The sequence below is a fragment of the Symphalangus syndactylus genome, chromosome X, assembly GCF_028878055.3.
Source record: "Symphalangus syndactylus isolate Jambi chromosome X, NHGRI_mSymSyn1-v2.1_pri, whole genome shotgun sequence".
Taxonomy (NCBI): domain Eukaryota; kingdom Metazoa; phylum Chordata; class Mammalia; order Primates; family Hylobatidae; genus Symphalangus; species Symphalangus syndactylus.
In genome coordinates, this window is record NC_072447.2 from 75,878,120 (window position 1) to 75,897,098 (window position 18,979).

The window sequence follows — 18,979 nt, forward strand, 5'->3', positions numbered from 1 at the left end:
ATCATCCCGTGACAGTTGGGCAAGTTGGTGGTCATGACACAGTGAAAATTAGGCCAGACTTATTGTTTTATCAGGACCCCAGTCCCACAGTAAACCCATTCTCATGAAAATAGAGCCCTCATGACTTAATCACCTCTTAAAGGCTCCACCTCTTGATAACATTATAGTGGCAGACAGGCTTCAGTTTGGGAGGGGATATTCAAGCCATAACACCCATCCTGCTCCTTGGATATAAATTTCCTTGTATTGGGAGTTGAGCTCAATCTCTCTTCCTACTATAAAACCCCAATGCAGTAGTCTCTGTTGAAAAAAATGCCTACCTTACTATCTCCAAGTATCATGGATAATTCTTTATCAATTATGATCTAAATTTTCTAAAATAGTTTGTGTGTATACTCATAGAAATATACTTAGAATAAAGGCCACCAAGTTAAAAAATAAGTATTCCTGGTGAGTAGCATTTGGGGTGAATTTTCACTACCCTTTCTGAACACATTTTAATGTTTAAAATTTTTTAGGATGAGCAGGTATCTTTTTATTAAAATCATTATTTTTAATATTAATGTTTCTGAAACATATTCAGCATTAAAAAGATTATAGGGTCATTTAATGACAAGATAAAAATACTTACAATAAGAATGATATGGCTACTAAGTTGTGTGAATGTGCAAACTTACTAAGTTGGTTCAACTTAATTACTTAATAAATGGAGATGTTAGGTACATCTCTTGGACTACAGATACCCTGGCAAATTACTTAGATTGAAACTAAGTGTGCCATGAACATACAGTTTGTGAAGCTCATCTAAGACTGAAGAATAACCGCCAGAGGCTAAAGAGAACCGGAACCAAAGGCAGGCATACAGTTTACCACCCACATTAATATGACTTTCCTATTTAATACTTTGCATTAACTTCAACTACTATTCCAGGAAATTTCTTCCAGTAAGAGGAAGTTGTGAATAGCTTTGTTTCAGAAACTTCCTGGAAGTCAGTTTTTCTGAACAATGCTTATCAAGCAGTCCTCATCTGAGTAAACAGCCACTTCTCAGAACATCTCTCAAATGGGTTTATCAAATGACTGATACTCTTCAAAGTTTTACATAAAAACTATTGAAAAAATATATCACAAACTTTGATATAATTTTGACATAAAATTATATCATGAAGTTTGTCTAATCTCAATCATTCAGGCCCCAACAATGAAAGACCTGCCACAAATCAGACTCCAAAAACCTTATAAATATGAATCCCTCCACATCTGATTTTCCCCTTCTGAAAGGTTATTAAGACAATATTGTAATGGTAGTGGCCTTCCTTAGCGGTGTAAGTAACAAGCCTGAATTTGTTTGATCAGAAGACTATTTTGGTGGCCTGTTCGAATCATTATTTGACAAGATACAAATTCCCTGTTTAAAATCCCTCTGCTGTTTCTCATTGCTATTATACTAAGGAATAAAATCCTTCACATGACTGATAAGGTCCTGCAAAATCTGGAACCAGATTAAGATTGCCAGATAAAATTCAGAATTTCCAGTTAAATATGAGTTGATTATAAAAAATGGCTATTTTTTTCTTAGTGTAAGTGTGTCCTAAATCTGTTTATCTGAATTTGAATTTTAACTGAGCATTCTGTATTTCATTTTTTACCTGCTAAATTTGGCAACCCTAGGCCGGGCGTGGTGGCTCACGCCTGTAATCCAAGCACTTCAAGAGGCCAAGGCAGGTGGATCACTTGAGGTCAGGACTTTGAGACCAGCCTGGCCAACATGGTGAAACACTGTCTCTACTAAAAATTTTTTAAAAATTAGCCGGGCATGGTGCCAGGTGCCCATAATCACAGCTACTTGGGAGGCTGAGGCAGGAGAATTGCTTGAACCTGGGAGGCAGAGGTTTCAGTGAGCTAAGATTGTGCCACTGCACTCCAGCCTGGGCAACAGAGTGAGACTCCATCACTAAATAAATACATAATAAATAAATTTGGCAACCCTATTCCATCTTTATTTTAGGGTCACTTTCCACTTACATCTAAATCCTAAGGTCAAGTCCATGGTGTTCACAAATCCTATGTCTAGAACTCTGGCCAGAGGCTGGATGGCCAAAGCCATTAAAGCAAGTATTTCGTCTCTGCAGAAGGCAAATTAACTATCAAACTCAACAGTTGGCTTGAAAGTGGTAGGATCTCCCAGACCACTGGTGGGTACATATGGACGTAGAATAATGGCTACACCTTAGGCACCGGAGTGAGGAACAGACTGGGAGTGTACAAATAATTACAATTTGATAAAATCTTGGGACTGACATAGAAGCTCTGTAGTTTATTTTTTGTTTTTTTTGTTTTGTTTTGTTTTGTTTTTCCTATGATGGTAGTTTCTCCACTAGAGGGTAGTTAAAACAACCAATATCCACTGAGGGGGTCCTACCCAGAGGTAGGGGTCCTACCCATGTTCCTCTCAGGAACACGCATGGTCCTTGGATAATGAACTGCTGGGGAATAGAGGCCTCTCAGGACAGGAAGACTCTGAAGAGTAAGAGGATAACAAGAGAGAGAGAGAAAGAGAGAGGGGAAGGGAGGAAGGGAGGGAAGGAGGGAGAAGAAAGACACATAAGAAACAAAGAAGTGGAACTACAAGATCTTCCTTTGGCCTTTTCAGAAATCTAAGAGGTATAGGTTGTTAATGTCTAAAATGTACCCAGAGATAAGAGCACCAAGCTGAGGCTGTGAAAAGATAATGAACTGGCCTAGGGAACTCCATGGAAATACTGAAGTTGTTGAAAACAGAGGGTCTGGCCGGGCGCAGTGGCTCACGCCTGTAATCCCAGCACTTTGGGAGGCCAAGATGGGCAGATCACTCGAGGTTAGGAGTTCCAGACCAGCCTGGCCAGCATGGTAAAACCCTGTTTTTACCAAAAAATACAAAAATTATCCAGGCCTGGTGGCGGCTGCCTGTAGTCCCAGCTACTTTGGAGGTTGAAGCACAAGGATCGCTTGAACCCGGGAGTCAGAGGTTGCAGTGAGCCAAGATTGTGTTACTGCATTCCAGCCTGGGCAACAGAGTGAGACTCTGTCAAAAGATGAAAAGAAAAAAAAAAAAACAGAGGCTCTGCCCAAGAAGCTCTGCCACCCCTGCTTTTTACATATCCATTCAGGTAACTTGCTGACAACAGTATCTGTTCCAAATTTCAGACATTTCCAGGAATTTCAGAGGGACATGGAAAATACAAAGGCCCATAATAACACTCCATTAAACTAAACATTCTGGAAATTCTGGATAGGATTGTCAACCAAGGTTAAGAAATTCTACTCAAGATCCTGAAGTGTGAAGCTGAACAGATACATCGAGAAGTAACTACATAACAGCAAGAAATCTACAATAATATAAATTACACTAAGTACATAACTGGTAGAGAAGAGGAGGTGATTAACTGTTTTGAGTAAGATGAGGTTTGTCTTCAGAAGATACAATACTATGGGAGGTCATAATATGCCACCCCAAAATACAAAGAATTGTTGACCTGAAGAAAATTAAGAAGCAGCAGGTACAGGAAAGCTCTCTGCCCTCCCTCTATTTGCCTAAAAGCAGAACATAGATTTACAAAGACAAAGGTATCCCAACCCAACACCCCTTTCTACCAGGGAGAACAAAGGTTAAAAAGATTAACCACTAAAGACAACTTTAGACACTTATTGGCCTAGAGATGGTAGCAGAGGAATTTATATAAACAAGCCTTACTAACTAGCTGCCATCTCTCATTTATTTGGCTTCCCAGATGTTGCTGCCACTAGAGAGTCAAAGTCCTTTTACTTTGTCTTGTCACATCTTTAAAAAAAATACAATTAAAAAATTACTATTCTTTGTTGAAGGTGATCTATAACCTGAAATTTAAAGCTACCTCTTTGAGAATTAGTCATTTCCTGGGTATCCCCCATGTATGTATGAAATATACATATTAATAAGCTTGTTTTCTCTTACTAATCTTGTCTTTTGTTACAAGGGTATGTTCTGACTAAGAACTTGCGAGAGTTGAAGAAAAATTGTTTTTAACTCTACAACACCTAAACGGAAAGTTGACTGATAAGCAGCAATTTACAAGGTGTTCAAATATAAAGGCATAACAAATATAACCTGACTCTAGACTGTGAATTTTTTTCTTTCTGAAATGGCAATTTCTCCACTAGAGGGAGACCACAGCATGCTTTAAAAAGCAATGAGTCGGATGGGGGAGGGATAGCATTAGGAGATATACCTAATGCTAAATGACGAGTTAATGGGTGCAGCACACCAACATGGCACATGGATACATATGTAACAAACCCGCACGTTGTGCACATGTACCCTAAAGCTTAAAGTATAATAATAACAAAAAATAAAAAAATAAAAGGCAATGAGTCAAAAAGAGGAATGGGGCCGGGCGCTGTGGCTCACGCCTGTAATCCCAGCACTTTGGGAGGCCGAGGCTGGCAGATCACCTGAGGTAAAGAGTTCGAGACCAGCCTGGCCAACATGGTGAAACCCTGTCTCTACTGAAAATACAAAAATTAGCCAGGTGTGGTGGCACGTGCTTGTAATCCCAGCTACTTGGGAGGCTAAGGCAGGAGAATCGCTTGAACCCAGGAGGCAGAGGCTGTGGTGAGCCAAGATCATGTCACTGCACTCCGGCCTGGGTGACAGAGCGAGACTCTGTCTCAAAAAAAAAAAAAAGGAAGGGGTGGGAAGATGGAGCAACACTGTATTCAGGTACAAATGTTTTTGTTTTGTTTTGTTTTGAGAGAGTCGCACTCTTGTTGCCCAGGCTGGAGTGCAATGGCATGATCTCGGCTCACTGCAACCTCCACCTCCCAGGTTCAAGCGATTCTCCTGCCTCAGCCTCCAGAGTAGCTGGGATTACAGGTGCCCACCACCACGCCTGGCTAATTTTGTATTTTTAGTAGAGATGGAGTTTCACCATGTTGGCCAGGCTGGTCTTGAACTCCTGACCTCAAGTGATCTGCCCGTCTCAGTCTCCCAAAGTGCTGGGATTACTGGCTTGAGCCACGATGCCCATGAATGGTTTTAAAGCTGGATGTGATCATCCGGTCAACAAAGGAAGCACTGAGGAAAAGATGAAGGCAACAAGAAGAAGAAATAAAACATGCCCTCTGACAGAGAAAAGAAGCTACAATTTCCCTTTGCCCATTATCATCTACACAGTTTAAATGAAGAATCACCTCTGACTAGGATGTAGAAATCTTTGAGAAATATGGCTTCCCATGGGAAAATCCTACTGATTTGCTGCTTATTATCGTTATTTGCAAATATTAATTACATGTCAGTTCAGGTAACTTGGTGGTCCTAATACTACCTGCAGAGATTAACAAAAGCTATATTTTGTGAAACTACATACAACAGAAACTCTGCGCAGTAGCATAACAAAATACAACCATGTACGGAATGGTTCATGTTTTTGAGAAAAGCAAACATTCTCTAGGAAGAGACATGCATCACAAAAAGTATTCATTAATTCCACAAATATTTCCCATGTGTCAGCCACTGTGCTGAATACCAGATTCTTAGAGATCCAGGCGTCTAGTGAAGAAACATGGACAGAGAAATGCCAGAGCATGTACTACCTACCTGGGAATTTTGTAAATGCGGTTTTCCCAGATGACAGCTACATTTGATATAGGGAAAACTAGTCTTTCATTTATGATCACCTTGTCTGGCTACTTGTATCTAGAAGGGTTCCAATGTATGCTCATGGAAAAGATTTTATGAAAGCGGGTTGCTAGTCATAGTATAAGCATGTCAGAATAGGAGGCAAAGGAGATATGTGAAGAATAAGAGAAAAAAGAGAAAGGGAGGTAAGCAGTAGCCCTAAACACTAGCTTATGCATTGAATAAATGTTGTGTGAATCAATGAATGAGAGAGAGAGCTGTAAGACAAGGCTAAAGAAAAGGAGAAAGGGGATCATGAGGCAAGGCAGAAGATAAACAATAAGACCTGGAAAAAATTGAAAGCCAATGGAGTTCAAGCAGATGAAATAAGGTATACATTACACATCAGGAAAAGGAAAACTGTTACAGTCTCCCAAAGTTAATATATTCTCCTTATGTGCTTTACATTAAGATGGTGAAAGATCTTGGTTTAAGAAATAGGCTGCTTTTTTCCAAGGGGAAGACTATGGTTTCTCTTTTCCAGTTTCCTATACTGCTTCATGTCCTTATGCTGCCAGTGAGGATCAACAGAATCCCGAATCTGGGATATTCCAGAGTTTATTTTGGGAGAAAAATGTATGACTGTATCTATGAACTATAGCTGCTGCTAGACACTAAGTTGCAGGACGCCAGTGATTTCTGTCCCCATTCTTCACTGTTCCATCCCTACCACTTGATACAGTATCTGGCACTTAGGAGGTACTCAAGAATATTATGTTGAATGAATGAAAAGAATGAACACTGCAGGACATAAGAGATGCTCAGGGCATAGTTCATCTGCCTAACCTGGCTCAAAATGGGGGCTCTGGGGATCCTAGTATTACCAACAGAAATCAAGAGGGTAAATTGGTTGCTCTGGGTCCACAATCCATTTCAGGCAGATCACCTGAAACTGGCTCTGGGATACAGCATGTTTGACAATATTACGGTTAAAAAAAAAAAAAAAAAAAAAAAGCTAGTGGCAAAAAGAAGTGCCATAGGAAAAAAGTGAACAGACTGAGTACAGAACAAGTTTCTCCAGAGAAAAGTGTAAATGATACTCTGGCTGGCAAAGAGCTGAGACATCTTGGAAAACATGGTATCTTAGTCATTTCAGGCTACTATAACAAATTACCAGAGACTGAGTGGCTTATAAACAACATAAATTTATTTGTCACAGTTCTAGAAGCTGAAAGTCTAAGATAAGGGTGCCAGCATGGTTGGGTTCTGATGAGGGCCCTTTTCCAGGTTACATCTTCATATGGTGTAAAGAGAGTAAGCTAGCCCTCTGGCATCTTCTTATAAGGGTATTTATCCCATTCATAAAGGTCCTATCCTTATGATCTAATTCAACCCAAATTACTCCACAAAGGCCCCACTTCCAATACCAATACCAATACTGGGGAGTCACTTTCAACATATAAATGGGGGAGAAGTACAAACATTCACTCCCTAACAGATGTCATATGCCAATGAAAGGAATTTATTTCTGCTCCTTTTGAGGAAGTAAGTGAGAACGTCACAGTGAGTCATAGGTCAGTAAGATAACCACTGCCTAAAGGTCTTACCACGGATTCCAAAAAGGAAGAATCAAGAATGACCTCGGGGTCCACTTAACAGCATCAGAGGGAGTGTCCTAAAACTCTGAATGGAATAGTGTATGTAGTAGGCAGATTTCTGGTTCCCAAAGGTGTCCACATCCTAATATCAGGAACCTGGGAATATGTTAAGTCACATGCCAATAGAGAATTAAGGTTACAGATAGGTTTAAGGTCACTAATCAGATGACCTTGAGATAGGAAGATTATTCTGATGATCTGGGTGGAATGAATGTAATCACAAGGGTCCTTTAAAGCAGAAGAGGAAGGCAGAAGAGAAAGAACCAGAGTGATGGCAGCATGAGAGGGACGCTGCCTGGTGTTGTTAAAGTGGACTATGAGACAAGGAAAGTTCTAGAAGCTGAAAAGGGAACAGACTGTCTTCTCCAAAAAAAAAAGTAGCCTTGCTGACACCTTGATTTTAGCTCCAGAAGAATGATTTTAGGCTTCTGACCTCCAGAACTATAAGAGAATAAATTCGTATTGGTTTTTTGTTTGTTTGTTTGTTTGTTTGAGGTGGAGTCTCGCTCTTTCGCCCAGGCTGGAGTGCAGTGGCGCGATCTCAGCTCACTGCAAGCTCCGCCTCCCGGGTTCACGCTATTCTCCTGCCTCAGCCTCCCGAGTAGCTGGACTACAGGCGCCCACCACTACACCCGGCTAATTTTTTGTATTTTTAATAGAGATGGGGTTTCACCATGTTAGCCAGAATGGTCTCGATCTCCTGACCTCATGATCCGCCCGCCTCGGCCTCCCAAAGTGCGGGGATTACAGGCATGAGCCACCGTGCCCGGCCAAATTTGTATTGTTTTAAGCCATTAAATTTGTGATAATTTATTACAGCAGCACTAGGAAACTAATACAAACAATCCCCTGGATCCTCATTTATGGTGACATAGCTGAAAGACTCTCCCTAAGTCAGAAACTCTGCAGCAGGAAGCAGGTGGGATAACAGCATTGCTAGACTCATATGTCAACAACTGAAATTATTTTTGCTAAGTTAAAATACCTTTAAGAGAAAAATTCCTATCCTACTGTTTACATACTTACAAGAATGCTAGGAAATGGCATTATGTCAGGTGAGAACTAAAGATGCATTTGCTATCAATTATTCAGATATTGAGAAAATAATAGAAAAGGAACAAATATTCATATCACAAACTGTATTTCTAAAAGTTTTTGAACTCAGTTTCATAGTCAAATGCAAATGGGAAATAATTTGGAAAGGGTAACAGTAAATATCCATTGATAAATTACTTCAAACTCCAGTGGTACTATTTCAAAGCAAGCATGACTTGAGAATAATCAATGTATTTAAAGTAGTAAGTATAGTAATGATTAATGTATTGAACCTATATAAAATTTATTTATGACATACATGTATACATATACACACATATACAAGGATCTGGCTTTATGAATAAAGTATCTTGATATGTATGGAAAGCTAAAGATCACATAATACGACAGTATCAGAAAAACGGTTAACATACACAGTTGCTTTAAAGATTAACACGTAGAGTTCAAGTTCTGCAACTCCTGAAGTGGAGTGTGGTATGTTTTTGTTTTATTTGCTAGGGGACTCTGAATTTCTCATTCAAACAAAGAGGTCACATAACGTGAAAGTATTTCTGATTAATGTATTTATTATCTCATTTGCCCAAATATATGTGAATTTAATGCTAAAGTTAAGTCTCCAGATGCTGAATAATTCACATTAATTATGAAAATGGAGGGAGCCAAGATGGCCGAATAGGAACAGCTCCGGTCTCCAGCTCCCAGCCCCAGCGACACAGAAGACGGGTGATTTCTGCATTTCTGCTTGAGGTACCGGTTTCATCTCACTAGGGAGTGCCTAACAGTGGGTTCAGGACAGTCGGTGAAGCGCACTGTGCGCGAGCCGAAGCAGGGCGAGGCATTGCCTCACTCGGGAAGCGCAAGGGGTCAGGGAGTTCCCTTTCCTAGTCAAAGAAAGGGGAAACAGACGGCACCTGGAATATCGGGTCAGTCCCATCCTAATACTGCGCTTTTCCAACGGGCCTGGAAAACGGCACACTAGGAGATTGTGTCCCGCACCTGGCTCGGAGGGTCCTATGCCCACAGAGTCTTGCTGATTGCTAGCACAGCAGTCTGAGATCACGCTGCAAGGCGGCAACGAGGCTGGGGGAGGGGCGCCCGCCATTGCCCAGGCTTGCTTAGGTAAACAAAGCAGCCAGGAAGCTCGAACTGGGTGGAGCCCACCACAGCTCAAGGAGGCCTGCCTGCCTCTGTAGGCTCCACCTCTGGGGGCAGGGCACAGACAACCAAAAACTCAGCGAGAACCTCCACAGCCTTAAATGTCCCTGTCTGACTGACAGCTTTGAAGAGAGTAGTGGTTCTCCCAGCACGCAGCTGGAGATCTGAGAACGGACAGACTGCCTCCTAAAGTGGGTCCCTCACCCCTGAGCAGCCTAACTGGGAGGCACCCCCCCAGTAGGGACAGACTGACACCTCATTCAACCGGGTACTCCTCTGAGACAAAACTTTCAGAGGAACTATCAGACAGCTGAATTTGTGGTCTCACGAAAATCCACTGTTCTGCAGCCACCGCTGCTGACACCCAGCCAAACAGGGTCTGGAGTGGACCTCTAGTAAACTCCAACAGACCTGCAGCTGAGGGTCTTGTTTGGTAGAAGGAAAATTAACAAACAGAAAGGACATCCACACCAAAAACCCATCTGTACATCACCATCATCGAAGACAAAAAGTAGACAAAACCACAAAGATGGGGAAAAAACAGACCAAAAAAACTGGAAACTCTAAAAAACAGAGCACCTCTCCTCCTCCAAAGGAACGCAGTTCCTCACCAGCAACGGAACAAAGCTGGATGGAGGATGACTTTGATGAGTTGAGAGAAGAAGGCTTCAGACGATCAAACTACTCTGAGCTACGAGAGGAAATTCAAAACAATAGCAAAGAAGTTAAAAACTTTGAAAAAAAATTAAAAGAATGCATAACTAGAATAACCAATGGAGAGAAGGGCTTCAAGGAGATGATGGAGCTGAAAGCCAAGTTTCGAGAACTACGTGAAGATTGCAGAAGCCTCAGTAGCAGATGCGATCAACTGGAAGAAAGGGTATCGCTGATAGAAGATGAAATGAATGAAATGAAGAGAGAAGGGAAATTTAGAGAAAAAAGAATAAAAAGAAATGAACAAAGCCTCCAAGAAATTTGGGACTATGTGAAAAGACCAAACCTACGTCTGATTGGTGTACCTGAAAATGATGGGGAGAATGGAACCAAGTTGGAAAACACTCTGCAAGATATTATCCAGGAGAACTTCCCCAATCTAGCAAGGCAGGCCAGCATTCAGATTCAGGAAATACAGAGAACGCCACAAAGATACTCCTCGAGAAGGGCAACTCCAAGACACATAATTGTCAGATTCACCAAAGTTGAAATGAAGGAAAAAATGTTAAGGGCAGCCAGAGAGAAAGGTCGGGTTACCCACAAAGGGAAGCCCATCAGACTAACAGCTGATCTCTCAGCAGAAACTCTACAAGCCAGAAGAGAGTGGGGGCCGATATTCAACATTCTTAAAGAAAAGAATTTTCAGCCCAGAATTTCCTATCCCGCCAAACTAAGCTTCATAAGTGAAGGAGAAATAAAATACTTTACAGACAAGCAAACGCTGAGTGATTTTGTCACCACCAGGCCTGCCCTAAAAGAGCTCCTGAAGGAAGCACTAAACATGGAAAGGAACAACCGGTACCAGCCCCTGCAAAAACATGCCAAATTGTAAAGACCATCGAGGCTAGGAAGAAACTATAGCAACTAACGAGCAAAATAACCAACTAACATCATAATGACAGGATCAGATTCACACATAACAATATTCACGTTAAATGTCAATGGGCTAAATGCTCCAATCAAAAGACACAGACTGGCAAACTGGATAAGGAGTCAGGACCCATCAGTGTGCTGTATTCAGGAAACCCATCTCACGTGCAGAGACACACATAGACTCAAAATAAAGGGATGGAGGAAGATCTATCAAGCAACTGGAAAACAAAAAAAGGCAGGGGTTGCAATCCTAGTCTCTGATAAAATAGACTTTAAACCAACAAAGATCAAAAGAGACAAAGAAGGCCATTACATAATGGTAAAGGGATCAATTCAACAAGAAGAGCTAACTATCCTAAATATATATGCACCCAACACAGGAGCACCCAGATTCATAAAGCAAGTCCTCAGTGACCTACAAAGGGACTTAAACTCCCACACAATAATAATGGGAGATTTTAACACCCCACTGTCAGCATTAGACAGATCAACGAGACAGAAAGTTAACAAGGATATCCAGGAATTGAACTCAGCTCTACATAAAGTGGACCTAATAGACATCTACAGAACTCTCCACCCCAAATCAACAGAATATACATTTTTTTCAGCACCACACCGCACCTATTCCAAAATTGACCACATAGTTGGAAGTAAAGCTCTTCTCAGCAAATGTAAAAGAACAGAGATTATAACAAACTGTCTCTCAGACCACAGTGCAATCACACTAGAACTCAGGATTAAGAAACTCACTCAAAACCGCTCAACTACATGGAAACTGAACAACCTGCTCCTGAATGACTATTGGGTACATAATGAAATGAAGGCAGAAATAAAGATGTTCTTTGAAACCAACGAGAACAAAGACACAACATACCAGAATCTCTAGGACACGTTCAAAGCAGTGTGTAGAGGGAAATTTATAGCACAAAATGCCCACAAGAGAAAGCAGGAAAGATCCAAAATTGACACCCTAACATCACAATTAAAAGAACTAGAAAAGCAAGAGCAAACACATTCAAAAGCTAGCAGAAGGCTAGAAATAACTAAAATCAGAGCAGAACTGAAGGAAATAGAGACACAAAAAACCCTTCAAAAAATTAATGAATCCAGGAGCTGGTTTTTTGAAAAGATCAACAAAATTGATGGACCACTAGCAAGACTAATAAAGAAGAAAAGAGAGAAGAATCAAATAGATGAAATAAAAAACGAAAAAGGGGATATCACCACCGATCCCACAGAAATACAATCTACCATCAGAGAATACTACAAACACCTCTATGCAAATAAACTAGAAAATCTAGAAGAAATGGATAAATTCCTCGACAAATACACCCTCCCAAGACTAAACCAGGAAGAAGTTGAATCTCTGAATAGACCAATAACAGGTTCTGAAATTGTGGCAATAATCGATAGCTTACCAACCAAAAAGAGTCCAGGACCTGATGGATTCACAGCTGAATTCTACCAGAGGTACAAGGAGGAACTGGTACCATTCCTTCTGAAACTATTCCAATCGATAGAAAAAGAGGGAATCCTCCCTAACACATTTTACGAAGCCAGCATCGTCCTGATACCAAAACCTGGCAGAGACTTAACCAAAAAAGAGAATTTCAGACCAATATCCTTGATGAACATTGATGCAAAAATCCTCAATAAAATACTGGCAAACCAAATCCAGCAGCACATCAAAAAGCTTATCCACCATGATCAAGTGGGCTTCATCCCTGGGATGCAAGGCTGGTTCAACATACGCAAATCAATAAATGTAATCCAGCATATAAACAGAACCAAAGACAAAAACCACATGATTATCTCAATAGATGCAGAAAAGGCCTTTGACAAAATTCAACAACCCTTCATGCTAAAAACTCTCAATAAATTAGGTATTGATGGGACGTATCTCAAAATAATAATAGCTATCTACAACAAACCCACAGCCAATATCATACTGAATGGGCAAAAACTGGAAGCATTCCCTCTGAAAACTGGCACAAGACAGGGATGCCCTCTCTCACCGCTCCTATTCAACATAGTGCTGGAAGTTCTGGCCAGAGCAATCAGGCAGGAGAAGGAAATAAAGGGTATTCAATTAGGAAAAGAGGAAGTCAAATTGTCCCTGTTTGCAGATGACATGATTGTATATCTAGAAAACCCCATTGTCTCAGCCCAAAATCTCCTTAAGCTGATTAGCAACTTCAGCAAAGTCTCAGGATACAAAATTAATGTACAAAAATCACAAGCATTCTTGTACACCAATAACAGACAAACAGAGAGCCAAATCATGAGTGAACTCCCATTCACAATTGCTTCAAAGAGGATAAAATACCTAGGAATCCAACTTACAAGGGATGTGAAGGACCTCTTCAAGGAGAACTACAAACCACTGCTCAATGAAATAAAAGAGGATACAAACAAATGGAAGAACATTCCATGCTCATGGGTTGGAAGAATCAATATCGTGAAAATGGCCATACTGCCCAAGGTAATTTATAGATTCAATGCCATCCCCATCAAGCTACCAATGACTTTCTTCACAGAATTGGAAAAAACTACTTTAAAGTTCATATGGAACCAAAAAAGAGCCCGCATCGCCAAGTCAATCCTAAGCCAAAAGAACAAAGCTGGAGGCATCACGCTACCTGACTTTAAACTATACTACAAGGCTACAGTAACCAAAACAGCATGGTACTGGTACCACAACAGAGACATAGATCAATGGAACAGAACAGAGCCCTCAGAAATGATGCCGCATAGCTACAACTATCTGATCTTTGACAAACCTGACAAAAACAAGAAATGGGGAAAGGATTCCCTATTTAATAAATGGTGCTGGGAAAACTGGCTAGCCATATGTAGAAAGCTGCAACTGGATCCCTTCCTTACACCTTATACAAAAATTAATTCAAGATGGATTAAAGACTTATATGTTAGACCTAAAACCATTAAAATCCTACAAGAAAACCTAGGCAATACCATTCAGGTCATAGGCGTGGGCAAGGACTTCATGTCTAAAACACCAAAAGCAATGGCAACAAAAGCCAAAATCGACAAATGGGATCTCATTAAACTAAAGAGCTTCTGCACAGCAAAAGAAACTATCATCAGAGTGAACAGGCAACCTACACAATGGGAGAAAATTTTTGCAACCTACTCATCTGACAAAGGGCTAATATCCAGAATCTACAATGAACTCAAACAAATTTACAAGAAAAAAACAAACAACCCCATCAAAAAGTGGGCAGAGGACATGAACAGACACTTCTCAAAAGAAGACATTTATGCAGCCAAAAAACACATGAAGAAATGCTCCTCATCACTGGCCATCAGAGAAATGCAAATCAAAACCACAGTGAGATACCATCTCACACCAGTTAGAATGGCCATCATTAAAAAATCAGGAAACAACAGGTGCTGGAGAGGATGTGGAGAAATAGGAACACTTTTACACTGTTGGTGGGACTGTAAACTAGTTCAACCATTGTGGAAGTCAGTGTGGCGATTCCTCAGGGATCTAGAACTAGAAATACCATTTGACCCAGCCATCCCATTACTGGGTATATACCCAAAGGACTATAAATCATGCTGCTATAAAGACACATGCACACGTATGTTTATTGCGGCACTATTCACAATAGCAAAGAGTTGGAACCAATCCGAATGTCCAACAATGATAGACTGGATTAAGAAAATGTGGCACATATACACCATGGAATACTATGCAGCCATAAAAAATGATGAGTTCGTGTCCTTTGTAGGGACATGGATGAAACTGGAAAACATCATTCTCAGTAAACTATCGCAAGGACAAAAAACCAAACACCGCATGTTCTCACTCATAGGTGGGAATTGAACAATGAGAACTCATGGACACAGGAAGGGGAACATCACACTCCGGGGACTGTTGTGGGGTGGGGGGAGGGGGGAGGGGGGAGGGACAGCATTAGGAGATACACCTAATGCTAAATGACGAGTTAATGGGTGCAGGAAATCAACATGGCACATGGATACATATGTAACAAAACTGCACATTGTGCACATGTACCCTAAAACCCTAAAGTATAATAAAAAAAAAAAAAAAAAAAAGAAAATGGAAAAATGACTGTATGCATATTCCTACTCTATTATCTGTCTATATATATTAGGTATTCCACTTAGTTTCTGAGAAATCCACGTATCTTATTCTAATGCCATAATGATGAAATGAGAAATTTAAATATCTAAACAGGAAATGAAAATAACATAAATAACATCTTACAAGTGACTTGTTACTTCACTCGCTACAGCAGGTCCTCTTCTGTTTAGATCCATAGGCCTCTGGCATGGTAAGGGTCTTGTGGGAACAACACTTTCCTGTTTATGGCTGCCAGCCAAGCTCAACTCTATCAAGAGCCCCTGCTGATACAACCAGTCTCATTGTTGTCCATGCCCCATCTCACCCATCTGCTCCATTGTGAAATACTTAAGAGTCTCTGGAGCACAACATGATTATTAAGACTAAAATGACAATGGGGGGCATTTTCATTAATAAGATAGTTATAGCTTGATAAAGGAAAGAGAAACAGAACTCTTTTTAATGATTTAAAGTTTTTTTTATTATTATATATATATTTCTTATACTTTAAGTTCTAGGGTACATGTGCACAACGTGCAGGTTTGTTACATATGTATACATGTGCCATGTTGGTGTGCTGCACCCATTAACTCATCATTTACATTAGGTATATCTCCTAATGCTATCCCTCCCCCCTCCCCCTACCCCACAACAGGCCCGGGTGTGTGATGTTCCCCTTCTGAAACAGAACTCTTACACGAGGTTCCAAGTTGTCCCTGAGATAATCAGATTGGCTTCTCTGTGCCAAGGTGGCTTACAATGGATCCAGCACCAGTGAAGATTCTAATCCTCACATAAAACCTATTAACATAAAGCATCATACAAAAATCTGGTGTAGGCAAGGAATGTGACCAACCAACAGCGTGATTGAAAATAACTATTGATTATGAATGTGTTGCCTTTGACTTTATACTCTGTGTTATATTTTATTTCCCAAAAAGACAAACTTTTGTGTAGTAAACGATAGAAGAAAGCCTACATTTACAAGTTATAGGAGATGTCATAGGGTTGTTTAGGTTAAAACAAATAACAAGAAGTATCCTTTTGACTAGCATAGAGCATGAGACATAAGAAAAAAAAAAAGAGGGAGAGATGGTACATAACCAAAACGCAATGGATGTTCACCCTCCAGGATAAATCATGATGGGTCCACATGCAGCCAAGGCAACAAGCCCCTAGTGGTATGAGACTAGATCAGGAAAGGGTGAAAAGAAGCAAGACAGCTTTGAGGATCCCAGTGAGACATGCCAGAGGACATCACATGAAAGAAACTTAGAAGGAAGGTCTCTCCACATAACTAGACATTGAAAGGTAACTGAGAGACAGTTTCCCAGTAGAATGTAAGCCCCACAAAGGTGGAAAACACAGGGAATATGTTCACTTTTCAATCCACTGCCCTAAACACAATGCTTGATGCTCGGGTAGGCACACAAATATTTGCTCAATGAATAAATGAATGAGGATCATCACCATATCTGGAGTTTCATACATTTGGGGCAAGGATCGGGGTTGCCACTTTCATATACAAATAAGGAAGTTAACAGTTTTATACTGTATCTGTCAATATTTATATCTAGAACTTCCTGGTCTATATTTTAGATATTCCTATGAGAGTTAATATTTGGAGGATGGTTTTGAATAAATGAAATACACCAACTCTACCACTTTCCTTAATACTTGAATCAAATCGTACTGCCATGTGTGATTTGAAGGAGCCACCTCAGTCCTATTAAAGCCCATAAGAGAATCAGTGGGATGCCTGGCATGGCATTTTTTAGCTTATTATACAACAGATATAAGAATGTAGTGATACTGGAAACAGAATTTTCAATAGTTATCTGAATAAATATCTGAGTTCAATAATTTTTCAGAGATTCAATATGCTGGACCATGCTGTCAGCTGACTTACATATGAAAAACTGTCCTTAGCTAATGAGATGGGTTGCAAATTGAGCAGGAATAAGCAATCCAAAATTTTAAAGGTCAAGAATGTAAGGTGATTAATGAAAACAGATGCTGAGGTACTAATGACATAATCTGGAATTCAAAAACCACACCTGCTATGACTGAGTGCTGTAACATCCTCAGATGTGAGTAGGGTTGGTTGTCAGACCTGCAGGCTTGTGAGAGATTAGCTATGCATCACAGTAAGGACCAAAAAGTATGTACTTTATCCAAACTGCAGTTTTCCACACTCAATGTGTTCTCTGACACTGTGAAAACTCAGCTTACAAGATGCTTCACTGCCACCCACGAAAGGAAGAAGGGTAGGTTTGCAGGGAGAGAAATGCAGGTAGATACCTGTGAACCATCTACATAAAGACAGCTTGTGCAGAGACTCCAATATTGATTCCCTCAGCCTTTAGGGCTTCTAGCCTCAGTGATGTCCACTTACCCGAGCATGTTATATAAAGATGATCATTCTGATATGTGCCATGACCTTAATATGACTGAGAAGCACAGGTGCAGTGGACAAGTGAATATTTGCATTTAGAACTCATCAGATGATGTCTGGAACAGAGATTTTGTGAGTTGTCAGCATAGAGGTGCTAGTAAAAAGCATAAAGAGACAATACCACTGCCAGCCATGGTGGACTAACTGGTATCAGACTTGCCTTCCTGCTGTAACAACTAGAAAACTGGACAGTATATAGGAAACTCCTGCATGTAGTTATTGAGCAATGGACAACACAGGACTATGACTCTGAGAAGAGGGATACAAACAAGATAACTGCTACCTTCTCCACAGCTTGCTTCTTAAAAGCACTTTTTAGATTGCAGCAGATGGAGTGGGAACTCAAGCTGAGCATGGAAGTCTTGCTCAGCTGAAGAGATAAGGATCAAAGTTTAGAAAGGCTGAAGCAGCTATAATTAGCAAAGCACAGTACCAGAGAAGAGTGAGCTATGTAGAAAAAGAGCTCAACAACCTTACCTGGGGGTGGATACTTTATATCTGGCCCAACAAAGCTTAAAAAGAAGACTCAAGTAAATCAAATTGATCCACAAATAACTGCCCACAAAACAAAATTCAGTCCTCTTTAAAAGAAATCAACAAAATCAAGACATTCAGTAAGTCACAATATCCAGCAACTAATAAAGATTACAAGAAATGTTTTTTTAAGAAACAAAAATGTGAGCCATAACCAGAATAAAAAAAATCAATCAATAGAAAAACATATCTTAAAAAAGAAGTAAACCAAGAACAAAGATAGAACTATAGAAAACACTCAGTCAAGCTGTAAAAAACAGAAAGATAAAGGTTCAGCAAGTTATTGAAAAGGAATCCTATAAGATGTTAGAAGAGGTCAGGCATTGTGGCTCATGCCTGTAATCCCAGCATTTTAGGAGGCAAGGGCAAGAGGATGATTGAAGGCCAGAAGTTCAAGACCAACCTAGGCAATATAGTGAGACCCCATCACTACAAAAAAATGTAAAATCAGCCTGGTGTAGTGACACACGCCTATAGTCCCAGCTACTCAGGAGGCTCAGGTTGAGGCCGCAGTGAGCCATGATGCCACTGCACTCCAGCCTAGGCAACAGAGCTAGATCCTGTCTCAAGAAAAAAAAAAGATGTGAGAAGAATCAGAAGAGTGCTGATGTGTTATGGAAGTCATGAAGTCATGTAAGGAGAAAGTTTCAAAAAAGAGAAAGTGGTCAATGAGGAGATCAAGTAAGACAGAAACTCAAAAGTATTCACTGGATTTGGTAAGAAGATACCGACTAAGCCTGGCCACGCAGTTCCAGCTGAGATGTAGGGGAAGAAGTTGGATTGCTGAG

At 40.4% G+C, this 18,979-nt stretch overlaps 1 protein-coding gene across 2 annotated transcripts in view; it reads right to left on the bottom strand.

Moving 5' to 3' along the window:
* The window catches only part of OPHN1 (oligophrenin 1), a 383,582-nt gene that overhangs the window by 136,435 nt on the left and 228,168 nt on the right, over positions 1 to 18,979 (bottom strand). The gene's annotated exons all lie outside the window — the stretch shown is intronic.